Source organism: Triticum aestivum, chromosome 1D, assembly GCF_018294505.1.
Source record: "Triticum aestivum cultivar Chinese Spring chromosome 1D, IWGSC CS RefSeq v2.1, whole genome shotgun sequence".
NCBI classification, from domain to species: domain Eukaryota; kingdom Viridiplantae; phylum Streptophyta; class Magnoliopsida; order Poales; family Poaceae; genus Triticum; species Triticum aestivum.
In genome coordinates, this window is record NC_057796.1 from 79,117,691 (window position 1) to 79,133,470 (window position 15,780).

Below are 15,780 nucleotides of genomic sequence, written 5' to 3' on the forward strand. Positions count from 1 at the left end.
GCCATGGTCATCTCGATTCTCGAACGGCCACGTAAGCCCAGATTCACCCGGCCGGCATGTGAACATTTTCTTTTGAAGGGTGGCCGGTATGTGAACCTTGACAAAAGGGGCAGTCCTTTGAGCCTCATGTGAACAATTCAAAGGATGTGGCTGAGGCGTCACATCGTCAACCCTCTAGCTAGCTTTGTATTGTAGGCAACGGTATTTCTCCTCATCAGCGACGCCTTTGTCACGTGGAGCGTAGGGTCCTACCTTCAGCAGCACTTATTCATTTAGGATATCGCGCACGACGACAAGTAGACAGGTAGGGAAAGGTTGGACGACGCACGAGGGGAAGCATCATACGACCACGTCGATGCCGTCCAATGCACGGTTACATCTCGTCAAAGGTAGAGGTGAGACGTGACGAGCCGATCCCACCATGTAATCCACTTGGCTACCAATGGTTAGGTTGAGCGTGCAAGGACCATTGGGAAAGATTCCCTTTGTAGACCGAATAAAGATTCTCTCCGTCTAGCCCCGCGTCTAGCATCGTTGGTGGGTGTGTCGAGATGTGTCTTTGGTTGATCTGTTCGGATCTGGTTGTCATTCGTCTGTATTCATGTGTCTTTAGGTTAGATCCTTTTTATCTACGATATTCTTTCATCGGCGGCGGTTGCTTGTTTTGTGCGCTGGACCTTTAGCATGATGACTTTTCAACTGTCTACTACAACAAATTTTATCCGGCTCGCAAAGGAGGGGCGATGATAGCGGCGCGCCTTCCGCTCGCTTCAGTGCTTATAGTTGTCGCTAGGTGACGTAATGATCTAGATATAACTTTTATTATTTCTGGTATTTCTTTGTACTGCCATGATTGAAGATGAATAGATCCGAAGATTTTCTGCAAAAAGAAAAACGAAAAAAATAGTCTTATAATCAGATATTCAATTTGGCTCCCATATCCACGTACACCGGATATCCTACCGTTGCCTCATCCCAAGATTCTCACTAGGAGCTGTATCTAGTTTTGTATTTTCATTTGGTGTGGCTTTTGCTACAGTGTCATGCGCCCCATGTCTAGTAATGAACAGTGCCCCTCTTATAACCTTCTCTTTTCTCTACTTATACTACTTAAAAAGAACATAAGGTTTCATTTCACTTTTGCTTCCACCATCCCTTCGTCCAACATTTCATCTCTATGATAATCAGTCATCTTAATTTACTTACCTTCTAAACCAATACCACTTTAATATACTTACTAAATTTCTAATCAAAATATAAGATAATTCACGATCAGGATTTGATAAATATTTATTTACACAATCGCATTATTGACAGGTAAATCACAAGCTAACGTACTAGAATATTTATATCCTGTTACAACACACGGGTATTTCTCTACTACTTAAAAAGAACATAAGGTTCCCATTTCATCTTTATTCTCACGACCTCTTCGTTCAACCTTCCATGTATATGATAATCAGTCACCTTAATTTACTTACCTTCTGAACCAATTCCACAATTTACTTACTAAACTTCTAATCAAAATATAAGGCAATTCACGATCAAAATTTGATGAACATTTATTTACACAATAACATTATTATTGACAGGTAAATCAGAAGCTAACGTACTAGAATATTTACTAGTGGTTGGGGCCCGCCATTGCGGGCCTCCTGAGAGGAAGTTGGGGCGTTGCCAGGTGGAGACACGCCCATTCCACTTTCTTGTTTGTAACACGGGGTGTTATTCCATCACTCAACGTACATGCATTTAACACCATTGACAACCATGCACTTAAATTAAAAATCTCTAGAGAACACAAGTCATCGCTCACAACTAATTTTCCATCATTGTGAGAGGATCATTTGTGTTTTTTCTAATACAATGATTATAACTTTCCTAGATGAAGCTGAAATGCTAAGAAAACCTTAATTTCTTCTCTGCGAGAGCTTCAAAAAATGGGAGAGACACATGGAAGGCTTAGTCGGATCCATGCAATATAAGGAAGAAGTGCGGGTGTGTAAGACCTGCAACAAACCAAATGCACAATGGGAAGCAAATGAGAATAATAGCTGAGTAACATCACGATATATGTAATCATGCAGTCAATAAGATACACCTAAAATCTCACCATGCATCATTTTTTCCGTTTATGAACATAAATTAAATACCTCACAATAACCTCACCAAGCTAAGAGCAAATTCAAAGCATGACTGGGTAGGCAAGGTAGTAGAGAGACAAAGAGACAGTGCACAAGCTAATATATACGTGTGTACGGATAGCAGCTCATGTCTCTGAATGCTCTTGCTACGGCTACAGCCAGCTGCCCACCAACTCGTGCCACATCTTCTGCAACTGATACATGTTTGGAATTGAAATAAATTAATTGTACTAACATGGTATGACTGGAGTTGTGTCTATTACCGCTAACTAATGAAGTGCCATTACAATATTCTCCTATCAGTAATATAGAAGAAAATGATGATGCAGAGTAGAATATATAGACAAGACATATTATTTCAGACCAGACAAAAGAGGAAACATCAAGAAAATCAAAGAGAGTTGTAATGTTCATTCCTTGCTGCAGTTCAAATAATCTGATGGAACTAATCAATCTTTTTAATGGTTGTAACCAACAACTATTGCCATAGTAAATCAAAACTAATTTTTAATAGCCACTAATATCCATTATAGATGAACCATCTATAGTAATCCAAAGTAACATCACACAAAACCATATATGTGGAATAATATAGCAACCTATTGATCTGCTTCTGCTTCTCCTCACCCTTCAATCCGATGATGTGTACCTACAACAACAGCTTAGTTGCTCCCACTAATCAAAGTGATTAAGTAATGTAATGTTGGCACAGAAAATGTACTACAGAGTTATCAGGTAATAAATTGAGATTCGCTTCAGAAATATGTTTGATCTAGGATGCTTTCTCTTTTGCAAGAGCTACAGCCAGTTCGGCTTTTGCCAACTCTTGGACCTTCTCAACTTATTGGCTTGCCTCGTTCTCCTATTATGCCAGACATAGTACAATTACATAAATAATTGATGCCAGTTCGGCTTATACAATTTGAGTACAAACTATGGCACGACATTACCATTGTGGTTTTAATTGAATGGAGGATTTTGTACCACGGCTTATACAATATGGGCATCCTCTCCTTGTGTCAACATCAGAAGCGAATGGGCAAAAAAAGCGACCAATTATTCGTGTGAGCATGGGCTGATTCAGCAAACAATCTTACTGTCCACTGCTGCATCAAAAGCTACCCGTAAGAAGATTTAGCATCATGGTATGGAGTCCACCAGATTCAGATCCTAATAGTAATTGAACAATTCAATCTCAATCCTGCCCAGTTCCTTCAAACCAAAGGGAACAATTCTGCAATCCTAAACCCAAAAGAGCACCAATATTAGTACACACACACACACACACACACATTTTCATAGTGCATACCAAATTCACAACAACTTTCATTTTCTTAATACTACTAAGATGCAGGGACACACTAATTAGTTCATCACCGGTTAATAGCTAAAGGAGGGAGAAGAATAGAGATCAAGTGTTGTAGAGAGGAAAAGAGTGAGCGCACCTGAGGTGGTGAAGATCAGGTTGATGGTGGCCACATCAGCGATTGGGAGCGGGAGGAGGGAGATCGGCACCCTTGCCCTTCGCTGAATCCCATCGCTACCTCTTCGCAGCAGCAACGAACATCCCGAACCTCCTGCGCCGGATCGATATGCTGCCATCCGCGTCGAAGAAGATGACAGATCAAAACTGCTCGTCGTCGCCCTCTCCTCCCACCACTCGAGATGGCGATGATCGTGCGGCTATGTGGGAGGGCGGATCACACAAACAAGAGAGAGAGAGAGAGAGAGAGAGAGAGAGGAGGTCACGTGCGTGGGCAGGGTTGCGTTGGTGTGGCGGCAGGTTTGAGGAAAGGAGATAGAGGCCTGTGGCTTCGTGGAGAAGAATTACAGGATAACCATCCATCACTTTTTTTTGAGGAATATAACCATCCATCACTAGTTTTATCTGAGGGAGGTGTTACCTGGGCATAGTAAAATCGCGTGGATCAACCGGCGGGCGCCATTCTCCCGCACCTTATTGTTTTGGATATCCCGTTGCAACGCACGAGCATTGTTCTAGTTTAGAGAAGAAAAAAAGAGTGCATGGCCTTTGCATCACATGATGCGCATAACCATCTTATTAAACGAGAATCAAGTTCAAATCATCGAGCATTACATGCAGTGGCGGAGCTTGCCGGGGTGGCTACTCCGCACTGCTCCGGCCATTACCGAAAAAGGCTTTCGCCCCGCTTTATATATAAAGCAATGATCAACCACAGCCCAAGTACAAACGCACCCCACCACAACATACGCACACACCCAAGGCGGGATACATAGGCGCTGAGCGCAGCAACACCACCCCTAGCACAACAGAGCAATCGGGGTCCACCGTGAACACGCCACCGCGAAGAGATGAAGCCGCATATGACGAACCGTGTGCTCCAAGGCGGCGCCTTCAAGAAGGTTACGACACCAACGCGCCGCCACCACCCGACCTGACGATCAGAGTTTCCCCTGGAGCAACTGTAACACCCCGGTGTAATGATGCTACAGTAATCCCTGGGGTTAAGTTAATCCTTTTGCTAAACAAGTGTTTGTTCATCATTGTTTCTTATCTCTTTCAAATTTCAGTTGGACTCAAATTCAAATTCTAAGTGAAATTCAAATTGCTCTAACATGAAAACTAAAATGTTCATCTTGTGGCCAATAATCACTTGTTAGTATTGGAGGTGAACTAACATTTTTCCAAAATGTCCAAGTGCCCTAAACTAGTTAAAACTGTGGCTAAAGCAATTAAATTAAATGCCTTTTTAATTTATAAAAATTGCAAACTATTTCTAAAAACCTCACAATCTTTTGTGGCAGTGCCCAATAATTCTTTGAAATTGTTTTGGCCAGTGGCATATTTTTGCAAAGTCAATTGTGGCTAAAAGAAAATGCAAAAGCTGCTAAAAAAGGGAAAATCAAAAGGAAAAGGAAAAGGAAAGAAGAAGGAGTGGGAGAGCCCCTGGCCTCCCCTTGGGCTTCGGCCCATCCCAGCAGGCCGGCCCACCTACCTTTACCCGGTCCTGTTCCCCTCCCCCTGTTCAATCGACCGAGGGCACGCGCTCGCGCGTCGCCGCCAGACCAGCTTGCCGTCCCCATCGCCGAGACGATAAGGTCGCCGCCCCGGACGCCTCGAGTCCTCCCCCTCACCTACCGCCACATCTTCTCCCCCTGGACGCCTCGCCATTTCCCCCTTCTCTCTTCCTCGCTCGCTCACTCCCCTCTCTCTAACCCGAGCGCGCCCGCTGCCATCCTCCGTCATCACCGCGGCCACCAGAGCCGTCTCGTCGTCCTGACCTATCCACCAGCACCGTCGACGTCTTCTCCCTCTTCCCCGGCCTCGTGTCTGAGCCAGAGGCCACTACATCGCCCGGATCGAGCCGGCGACCACCGTGGATCGCCGGAGCTCCTCCGCTCTGTCCGTCGCCGACTCCGTCGGCCCGCTGCGCTCCTAAACATCCAAGGGCCATCATGAGCCGCACCGTAAGCCGCCGCACCGAACCCCTCTCTTTCTCCTCTCTCCCCGCGCTCGCAATCGTCGTTCTTCTTCATGGCCGAACCGCCGCCGCCCGTGCTCGTCGCCGACGTTGATGAAGCTATGTACCTAGGGTAGGGTTATAGGCCTGACCTAGACACCCTCCCCAAGGACATCACCCTGAAGTCAGAAGCATTTGAAGGGTACCATCATCCACTCGACCAGAAACATTCCACTCGAAAGAATCACTGTCACTCGACCATAACAGAAACCACTCGACATACAGAAGATCTAAAGTCACTCTGCACAGCAACAGTCGGGCGTTTACTCATATACTTTATGATCATTTATAGCACTTTATTACGGACGTTACCTGTAACGCTCGTTCTTTATGTACATTGAACCCTTTGTAACGTGGGCTGGCTGGGGTCCTGGCTCACTCTATATAAGCCACCCCCTCCACTGGCACAAGGGTTCGCACCCCCTGTAACACACACACACACACGCATAATCCAGTCGACCGCCTCCGGGCACCAAGACGTAGGGCTATTACTTCCTCCGTGAAGGGCCTGAACTCGTAAAACTCGTGTGTACAACTTCGCCATAGCTAGGATCTTGCCTCCTCACACCTACCCCCATTCTACTGTTAGTCTTAGGTCCACGACAGTTGGCACCCACCGTGGGGCCAGTGTCTTAGCGACTTGTTGGTGAAGTTGCGAATTTTCCGATTCCCATCATCATGGTTTCCGGCGGTGGATTGGCTGAGGGCCGTGAGATCCGTCTCGGCGCGCTCGTCTTCGTCGCCGACGACTCCGCCTGGCTCCAAGAGGCTCCACTTGACGTCGAGGCGCTCCCCGTTAGCGGGGCGGCGCACTTTCGCGCATGCGTCCGCGGCGTCCTTCTTTGGCAGCCGTCGACTCAGTATCGGTCGGCTCCTGTGGCATCCTCGTTCCCCGCTGTTCGCCGGGGCTAGTGTTCTGGTCGGTCGCAGCTCCAGCGGTGGGTGAGGCACGCGGTGGCCCGCCAGTCGGCCACCCCCAAGTCGCGGCAATTGAGCCCGACGAAACTCTCTACGGCCTGTTCGACTGGCTCCGTTGAGACCGCATCCGAGTGCGACAGGAGTGACCCTGCAGTGGAAGTTTTGATGGTCAATGGACCATGCAGTCCTCCTGGCTTCCCCCGCGATGACGGTGGTGACGGCGGTGGCGATCCGTCACGCGCTCACGAGGAGTACCACCCCGAGCCTCTTTCTTCGCAGCAGAGGGAAGAGCTCCGCCGCCACAATATGGATGCACTTCACACTCCTATCGTTGGAGAAACCCCCGAGGCCCGGGCCTTCGAGGAGGTGCGCCTGGCCAACTTGGCTGAGCGCACTCGACTGGAGAACCTCTAGCACGCACTCGACGAGCGTGCTCGACAGCGGATTCCTGAGTCCAGTCGACGACGGCTTTTTCCGCCTCCAACTCAGGTATACCGAACTCCAATTCAGAATCTCACAGCTGCAGCCCGAATAGCAGAGTCGATTCGGCCTTCCCGGTCGGAAGCTGGCAGAGGTTTGATGCAGATCCGGGCTTTACTCCAGGCAGCGGGAGAGCAGAACACAACAGTATCTCAGTCGTGGAATAGGATTCATAGAAGATCTGTGATGGTAGACACAGTTCAGTCGGCTCATAGCCCAAGATCGCTCCCGCGGCGTGAGGGACATGGAGACCAGCGAGATCAGTACAGAAACCGTGAGCAGTATGATCACCGACTCGACCACGATGACCGTCGTCGAGTGCCCATGCCTCCCCCGAGGAGTGGGTCATATGTGCCGCGGCAGCACGATGACAGACGCCCTCACAATGGTGGGCGAAGAATTCCAGTCGACCCTAGAGAGCCGGGCTTTGATGCGATATCTATTCTCGTTCAAGGTCTGGTTGACAGGAACAGGGCACACAGAGAAGGTCATGACAAAGATTATCTGACTGGCAGCAAAGTGCATGTTTCAGGTCCAGAGTGTTTCAGCAGAGCCATCAGGGCTGCAGTGATTCCTCCCAACTTCAGGTTGGCGACTGGAGTCAGCAAGTTCACTGGTGAGTCCAAGCCTGACACTTGGCTTGAGGACTACCGAGTGGCTGTACAGATCGGTGGCGGCAATGATGAAGTGGCCATGAAGCACCTCCCTATGATGTTGGAAGGCTCGGCCAGAGCATGGTTGAATCAGTTAGCACCTGGCAGCATATATAGTTGGGAGGAACTTGCCCGAGTGTTTGTTAGAACCTTTGAAGGTACATGTAAACGACCAACAGGGTTGACAGAATTACAGTCCTGCGTGCAAAAACCGAATGAGACCTTGAGAGATTATATCCAGAGATTGATCACATTGCACCATACAGTGGAGAATGTGTCGGATCACCAAGCAGTTTGTGCCTTCAAGGAGGGTGTTAAGTATCGAGAGTTGAATTTGAAATTCGGTCGGACAGGGGATATGTCCCTGACTCGGATGATGGAGATTGCCACCAAGTACGCTAATGGTGAAGAGGAAGACCGACTCCGGAGTGGCAAACACAAAACAGTCGCCCAAGAAACCGGAGGAGGGAATTCCAGTCGGAAACAGAAACGCAAGGCCGAACCAGCGGCTCCTGGTGAAGCTTTAGTTGTGGCTCAAGGGAAGTTCAAGGGGAAGCCCCAAGAAAGTGAAAGATCAAGATGGAAATGATGTGTTGGATTTACCATGCCACATTCACACCAAAAAAGATGAAGAGGGTAATCTCATTTACCCTAAACACACCACTCGACAGTGTCGGCTCCTGATCCAGCAGTTCCGAGAGAAACAACCCAAGGAGAAGGAAAAGGAGTCGGACAAGGGTGAGGATAGGGAAGAAGATGATGATGGTTTTCCCAACGTCAATTCCACTCTGATGATTTTTGCTGACGTTGAAAGCAAAAGTCGTCTGAAAGTTATCAAGAGAGAGGTGAACATGGTTGCTCCGGCAATGCCAAGTTATTTGAAGTGGTCCCAGACTGCCATCACATTCGACCAGTCTGACCATCCAGCGCGTATAGCCACCCCTGGGAGGCAAGCGCTGGTGGTCGACCCAGTTGTTGAAGGCACTCGACTGACTAAAGTGCTGATGGATGGTGGTAGTGGCCTGAATATCCTATATGCTGAGACCTTGAAGGGAATGGGCATTCCGATGTCCAAGCTTAGTGAAAGCAATATGAGTTTCCATGGCGTTATACCTGGCAAGAAGGCTGAATCACTCGGCCAGATTGCCCTTGATGTGGTTTTCGGTGATTCCAAGAATTACCGCAAAGAAAAGTTGACATTTGAAGTAGTGGATTTCCAGAGTGCTTATCATGCTATTCTGGGTAGGCCTGCCTACGCACGTTTCATGGCTCAACCATGTTACGTGTACCTCAAGTTGAAAATGCTTGGTCCCAGAGGAGTGATCACTATCACAGGCAATCGACAGAAGGCAGAAGAGTGCTTCCAGAAGGGCTCAAAAATCGCCGATGCACAAATGGAGGCAGTCGAAATGCAAGAATACCGGAAGAACGCAGATCCGAGTGATTTGTTGCGCTCCGAGAAGCCTGCCACTGATTCTGCATTTCAGTCATGCGGTGAAACCAAGCCGATTCATATTCACCCGACCGATCCTAGTGCTGCTCCTACTCATATTTCAACTTCACTCGACAGCAAATAGGAAGAAGCGCTCATCCAGTTCCTCCGTGAGAACTGGGACATCTTTGCATGCAAGCCTTCTGACATGCCGGGTGTACCCAGGGGACTGACTGAGCATCGTTTGCGAGTCGACCCGAAAGTAAAACCAGTCAAGGAACATCTTCGACGGTCCGCCGTATAGAAGAGAAAAGCAATTGGTGAGGAAGTGGCTCGGCTCCTAGCAGTTGAGTTCATCCATGAGATTTACCACTCCGAGTGGCTCGCCAATGTTGTCATGGTCCCCAAGAAGGACGACTCACTTCGCATGTGCATTGACTTCAAGCATATCAATCGGGCCTGTCCTAAAGATCATTTCCTTCTCCCCTGCATTGACCAAATCATCGACTCGACTGCGGGATGTGAGCGATTGTCTTTTCTGGATGCCTATTCCGGGTATCATCAGATCCGACTGTATGGACCTAATGAGATAAAAACGGCTTTCATCACTCCATTCGGATGCTTCTGTTATGCCACCATGCCATTCGGCCTGAAGAACGCTGGAGCCACATTCATGAGGATGATTCAGAAGTGTCTGCTCACTCAAATCAGTCGGAATGTGGAAGCATACATGGATGGCATGGTGGTCAAGTCACGTAAGGGTTTTGTTGCGGATATTACCACTAGGCGTAAACCGGCCAGGAGAGGCCGGGTTAACCCCATAAGTAGTTCATTATATCTGAAGCCCATGAAGACAGATGGTGACGCTTTATGAAGGCCCGGGGCCCAGAGCCGGATCAAGGCCTGTAGACATAAACCGGTATTGATATGTAAACTTGTGTTGTAAGATAGAAAGAGCAGAGACCAGGCCGGACACGTTTATGAGCCGGCCTTGGGATTCTGTAAATCGACGGAACCCATGTATACAAGGGGACGACCCGACGGTGGTTTAAAGAGGACAGACAACAACTCGAGACTCAGGCAAAGCGTATTCGCTCCCTGGTCATCAAAACCCCTGCAATTCCATCACAACTAGACGTAGGCTTTTACCTTCATCGTAAAGGGCCGAACTAGTATAAAACTCTCATGTCCCTTGTCCGGTTTAACCCCTTTAAGCTAACCCGTAGCGATGGCTCCACGACTAAGTCCTTTCACGAGGACATCTGCCGTGACAAACCCACGACAGTTGGCGCCCACCGTGGGGCTATCGCACGATGGTTTCGAGTTCTTAGAGGGCAGCTTTGAAGGACTCAAGGGCTACGCTGTAGGCCGGATGACCAAGAGTCATCGCGGCAAGCTCTACATCGATGATGCAGGCTGGGGCCCTGTCGGAGTAAATGGCCACGGGTAGCCTAACCGACTCCCCCTGGCTCTTCGAAAAATTATCAGGCCATTCAAGCCTTCAAGCATACAAAGCATAGGGCCGCCTTCTCCCGGCCGGCTATCCCCAGGGCCGACTCCTAGAAGGCAACCCAGTCTCAGAAAACCTCCCCCAAGAAAGATACGAGATAGCCGACTCCAGGAAGCCGGCCCCAAGAGGACCGACTCCCAGAAGCCGGCCATGAAGAAAGCCGACTCCCAGAAGCCGGCCAAGACTGCGCCCACTAAGAGTGTACCCACATAACGGTGATAGGATGGGGCGTGGCCGCAGTACAACCCACTACCCCCGAATCCCGGAACAGGCTTGGCCACAGGGCGCCATACGGGCCAGCCATCCCCCGTCCGGCGCGGCACTGTAGCCATGTTGGCCCCGATGTCACCCACGACAGGTGCCAGAACGGCCCGCGGGCGGCGGGCCCCTTTGCCAGGGAGACATCTGAGGACGGCCCGGCCTCCTCTAGTCGGCCAGGGATGTGGCCGGTGTTGGGGAACGTAGCAGAAATTCAAAATTTTCTACGCATCACCAAGATCAATCTATGGAGTACTCTAGCAATGAGGGGAAGGAGAGTGGATCTACATACCCTTGTAGATCGCGATGCGGAAGCGTTGCAAGAACGCGGATGAGGGAGTCGTACTCGTAGCGATTCAGATCGCGGTTGATTCCGATCTAAGCACCGAAAGAACGGTGCCTCCGCGTTCAACACACGTGCAGCCCGGTGACGCCTCCCACGCCTTGATCCAGCAAGGAGAGAGGGAGAGGTTGGGGAAGACTTCATCCAGAATCAACACGACGGCATGGTGGTGGTGGAGGAGCGTGGCAATCCCGCAGGGCTTCGCCAAGCACCGCGGGAGAGGAGGAGGAGGGAGAGGGGTATGGCTGCCCGAAAGAGAGACGCTCTCATGTCTATGGCAGCCCCAAAACCTCAATATATATAGGGGAGGGGGAGGGCTGCGCCCCCATCTAGGGTTTCCCCCTTCAAGGGGTGCGGCCAGCCCTAGATGGGGCTTGGGGGGCGGCCAAAGGGGGGAGGAGTGCCTCCCAAGTCAAGTGGAGGCCCTCCCCTTTAGGGTTTCCCCTCTCCCATGCGCATGGGCCTTGGGGGGGGGGGCTGGTGCCCCTGGCCCATTAAGGCTAGGGCGCCCCCTTACAGCCCATGCTGCTGTATTGGACGTGGTGGAACATTTTCCGGACCTCCGGACCCCTCCGGAATCCTCCGGAACCTTCTGGAAGCTTCCCGGTACAATACCGAAAAAACCCGAACTTTTCCCGGAACCCGAACAACAACTTTCCATATATAAATCTTTACCTCCGGACCATTCCGGAACTCCTCGTGACGTCCGGGATCTCATCCGAGACTCTGAACAACATTCGGTAACCACATATATACTTTCCCTATAACCCTAGCGTCATCAAACCTTAAGCGTGTAGACCCTACGGGTTTGGGAACCATGCAGACATGACCGAGACGTTCTCCGGTCAATAACCAATAGCGGGATCTGGATACCCATGTTGGCTCCCACATGTTCCACGATGATCTCATCGGATGAACCACGATGTCAGGGATTCAATCAATCCCGTATGCAATTCCCTTTGTCCATCGGTATGTTACTTGCCCGAGATTCGATCGTCGGTATCCCTATACCTTGTTCAATCTCGTTACCGGCAAGTCTCTTTACTCGTTCCGTAACTCACATCATCCCGTGATCAACTCCTTGGTCACATTGTGCACATAATGATGATGTCCTACCGAGTGGGCCCAGAGATACCTCTCCGTTTACACGGAGTGACAAATCCCAGTCTCGATTCGTGCCAACCCAACAGACACTTTCGGAGATACCCGTAGTGCACCTTTATAGCCACCCAGTTACGTTGTGACGTTTGGCACACCCAAAGCATTCCTACGGTATCCGGGAGTTGCACAATCTCATGGTCTAAGGAAGTGATACTTGACATTAGAAAAGCTCTGAGCAAACGAACTACACGATCTTGTGCTAGGCTTAGGATTGGGTCTTGTCCATCACATCATTCTCCTAATGATGTGATCCCGTTATCAACAACATCCAATGTCCATGGTCAGGAAACCGTAACCATCTATTGATCAACGAGCTAGTCAACTAGAGGCTTACTAGGGACATGGTGTTGTCTATGTATCCACACATGTATCTGAGTTTCCTATCAATACAATTCTAGCATGGATAATAAACGATTATCATGAACAAGGAAATATAATAATAACCTATTTATTATTGCCTCTAGGGCATATTTCCAATAGTCTCCCACTTGCACTAGAGTCAATAATCTAGTTCACATCACCATGTGATTAACACTGACAGGTCACATCACCATGTGACCAACACCCAAGAGTTTACTAGAGTCAACAATCTAGTTCACTTCTCTATGTGATTAACACTCAATGAGTTCTGGTTTGATCATGTTATGCTTGTGAGAGAGGTTATTAGTCAACGGGTCTGAACCTTTCCGATTCGTGTGTGCTTTACGAATATCTATGTCATCTTTGTGGATGCTACCACGCGCCATTTGGAGCCATTTCAAATAATTGCTCTACTATACGAATCCGGTTTACTACTCAGAGTCATCCGGATTAGTGTCAAAGTTCGCATCGACGTAACCCTTTACGACGAACTCCTTTCCACCTCCATAATCGAGAAAATTCCTTAATCCACTAGGTACTAAGGATAAGTTCGACCGCTGTCATGAGATCCTTTCCCGGATCACCATTGTACCCTCTTGACCAACTCATGGCAAGGCACACTACATGTGCGGTACACAGCATAGCATACTATAGAGCCTACGTCTAAAGCATAGGGGACGACCTTCGTCCTTTCTCTATCTTCTGCTGTGGTCAGGTCTTGAGTCTCACTCAATACTCACACCTTGTAACACAGCCAAGAACTCCTTCTTTGCTGATCTATTTTGAACTCTTTCAAAATCATGTCAAGGTGTGCTGTCTTTTGAAAGTATCATCAGGCGTCTTGATCTATCTCTATGGATCTTGATGCCCAATATGTAAGTAGCTTTATCCAGGTCTTCCTTTGAAAAACTCCTTTCAAACAACCCTTTATGCTTTCCAGAAATTTTACATCATTTCGGATCAACAATATGTCATTCACATATACTTATCAGAAATGTTGTAGCGCTCCCACTCACTCTATTGTAAATACAAGTTTCTAACAAACTTTGTATAAACCCAAAAACTTTGATCACCCCATCAAAGCGTATATTCTGACTCCGAGATGCTTGCTCTAATCCATGGAAGGATCGCTGGAGCTAGCATACCTTTTAGCATCCTTAGGATCGACAAAACCTTTCTGATTGTATCACATACAACCTTTCCTTACGAAAACTGGTAAGGAAACTTGTTTTGACATCCATCTGCCAGATTTCATAAATGTAGCTAATGCTAACATGATTCCGACGGACCTAAGCATCGCTACGGATGAGAAAAACTCATCGTAGTCAACTCCTTGAACTTGTGAAAATACTCTTTGCCACAAGTCGAGCTTCATAGACGGTAACATTACCGTCCACGTCCGTCTTCTTCTCAAAGATCCATTTATCTCGGATTTCATGGTTTCTAACCATTTGTCGGAATATGGGCCCACCATCGCTTCTCCATAGCTCGTAGGTTCAGTATTGTCCAACAACATGATATCTCAGACAGGATCACGTACCACTCTGAAGTAGCACGCATCCTCATCATCCTACGAGGTTTGGTAGTGACTTGATCCGAAGTTTCATGATCACTATCATAAGCTTCCACTTCAATTGGTGTAGGTGCCACAGGAAGAACTTCCTGTGCCCTGCTACACACTAGTTGAAGTGACGATTCAATAACCTTATCAAGTCTCCACCATCCTCCCACTCAATTCTTTCGAGAGAAACTTTTCCTCGAGAAAGGACCTGTTTCTAGAAGCAATTACTTTTGCTTCCAGATCTGAAATAGGAGGTATACCCAACTGTTTTCGGTTTTCTATGAAGATGTATTTATCCGCTTTGGGTTCGAGCTTATCAGCCTGAAACTTTTTCACATAAGCTTCGCAGCCCCAAACTTTTAAGAAACGACAACTTAGGTTTCTCTAAACGGTGTCGTCTCAACGGAATTGCGTGGTGCCCTATTTAAAGTGAATGCGGTTGTCTCTAATGCCTAACCCATAAACGATAGTGGTAATTCGATAAGAAACATCATGGTATGCACCATATCCAATAGGGTGCAGTTATGATGTTCGGACACACCATCACACTATGGTGTTCCAGGCGGTATTAATTGTGAGACACTTTCCACAATGTCTTAATTGTATGCCAAACTCGTAACTCAGATACTCATCTCTATGATCATATCACAGACATTTTATCCTCTTATCATGACGATCTTCAACTTCACTCCGAAATTACTTGAACCTTTCAATAATTCAGACTTGTGTTTCATCAAGTAAATACACTCAGCATCTACTCAAATCATCTGTGAAGTAAGAACATAACGATATCCACTGCATGCCTCAGCACTCATTGGACTGCATACATCAAAATGTATTACTTCCAATAAGTTGCTCTCTTGTTCCATCTTACTGAAAACGAGGCCTTTCAGTCATCTTGCCCATGTGGTATGATTTGCATGTCTCAAGTGATTCAAAATCAAGTGAGTCCAAACGATCCATCTGCATGGAGTTTCTTCATGCATATATACCAATAGACATGGTTCGCATGTCTCATTCTTTTCAAAACGAGTGAGTCCAAAGATCCATCTACATGGAGCTTCTTCATGCGTTCTATACCAATATGACTCAAGTGGCAGTGCCACAAGTATGTGGTACTATCATTACTATCTTATATCTTTTGGCATGAACATGTGTATCACTACGATCGAGATTCATTTTAGGTGCAAGACCATTGAAGGTATTATTCAAATAAACAGAGTAACTATTATTCTCCTTAAATGAATAACCGTATTGCGATAAACATAATCCAATCATGCTCAACGCAAACACCAAATCTCGATGGTAGAGGGAGCATGCGATGCTTGATCACATCAACCTTGGAAACACTTCCAACACATATCGTCATCTCACCTTTAGCTAGTCTCCGTTTATTCCGCAGCCTTTATTTCGAGTTACTAATACTTAGCAACCGAACCGGTATCTAATACCCTAGT

General features: G+C 47.7%; 1 long non-coding RNA gene across 3 annotated transcripts; it reads right to left on the reverse strand.

The window, feature by feature from the left end:
• Positions 1-1,761: 1,761 nt before the first annotated feature.
• On the reverse strand, positions 1,762-3,964 carry LOC123180418 (uncharacterized). 3 transcript variants are annotated; one of them, XR_006490992.1, is made up of 3 exons: positions 3,590-3,964; positions 3,095-3,386; positions 1,762-3,006 (listed from the first exon to the last, which is right to left on the reverse strand). It is a non-coding gene; the product is annotated as an uncharacterized lncRNA (long non-coding RNA). The 3 variants fall into 3 exon arrangements; XR_006490994.1 differs by having other exon boundaries at positions 1,762-2,338; positions 2,744-3,386; XR_006490993.1 differs by having other exon boundaries at positions 1,762-2,009; positions 2,252-3,386; positions 3,590-3,963.
• Between the last annotated feature and the right edge of the window lie 11,816 nt (positions 3,965-15,780).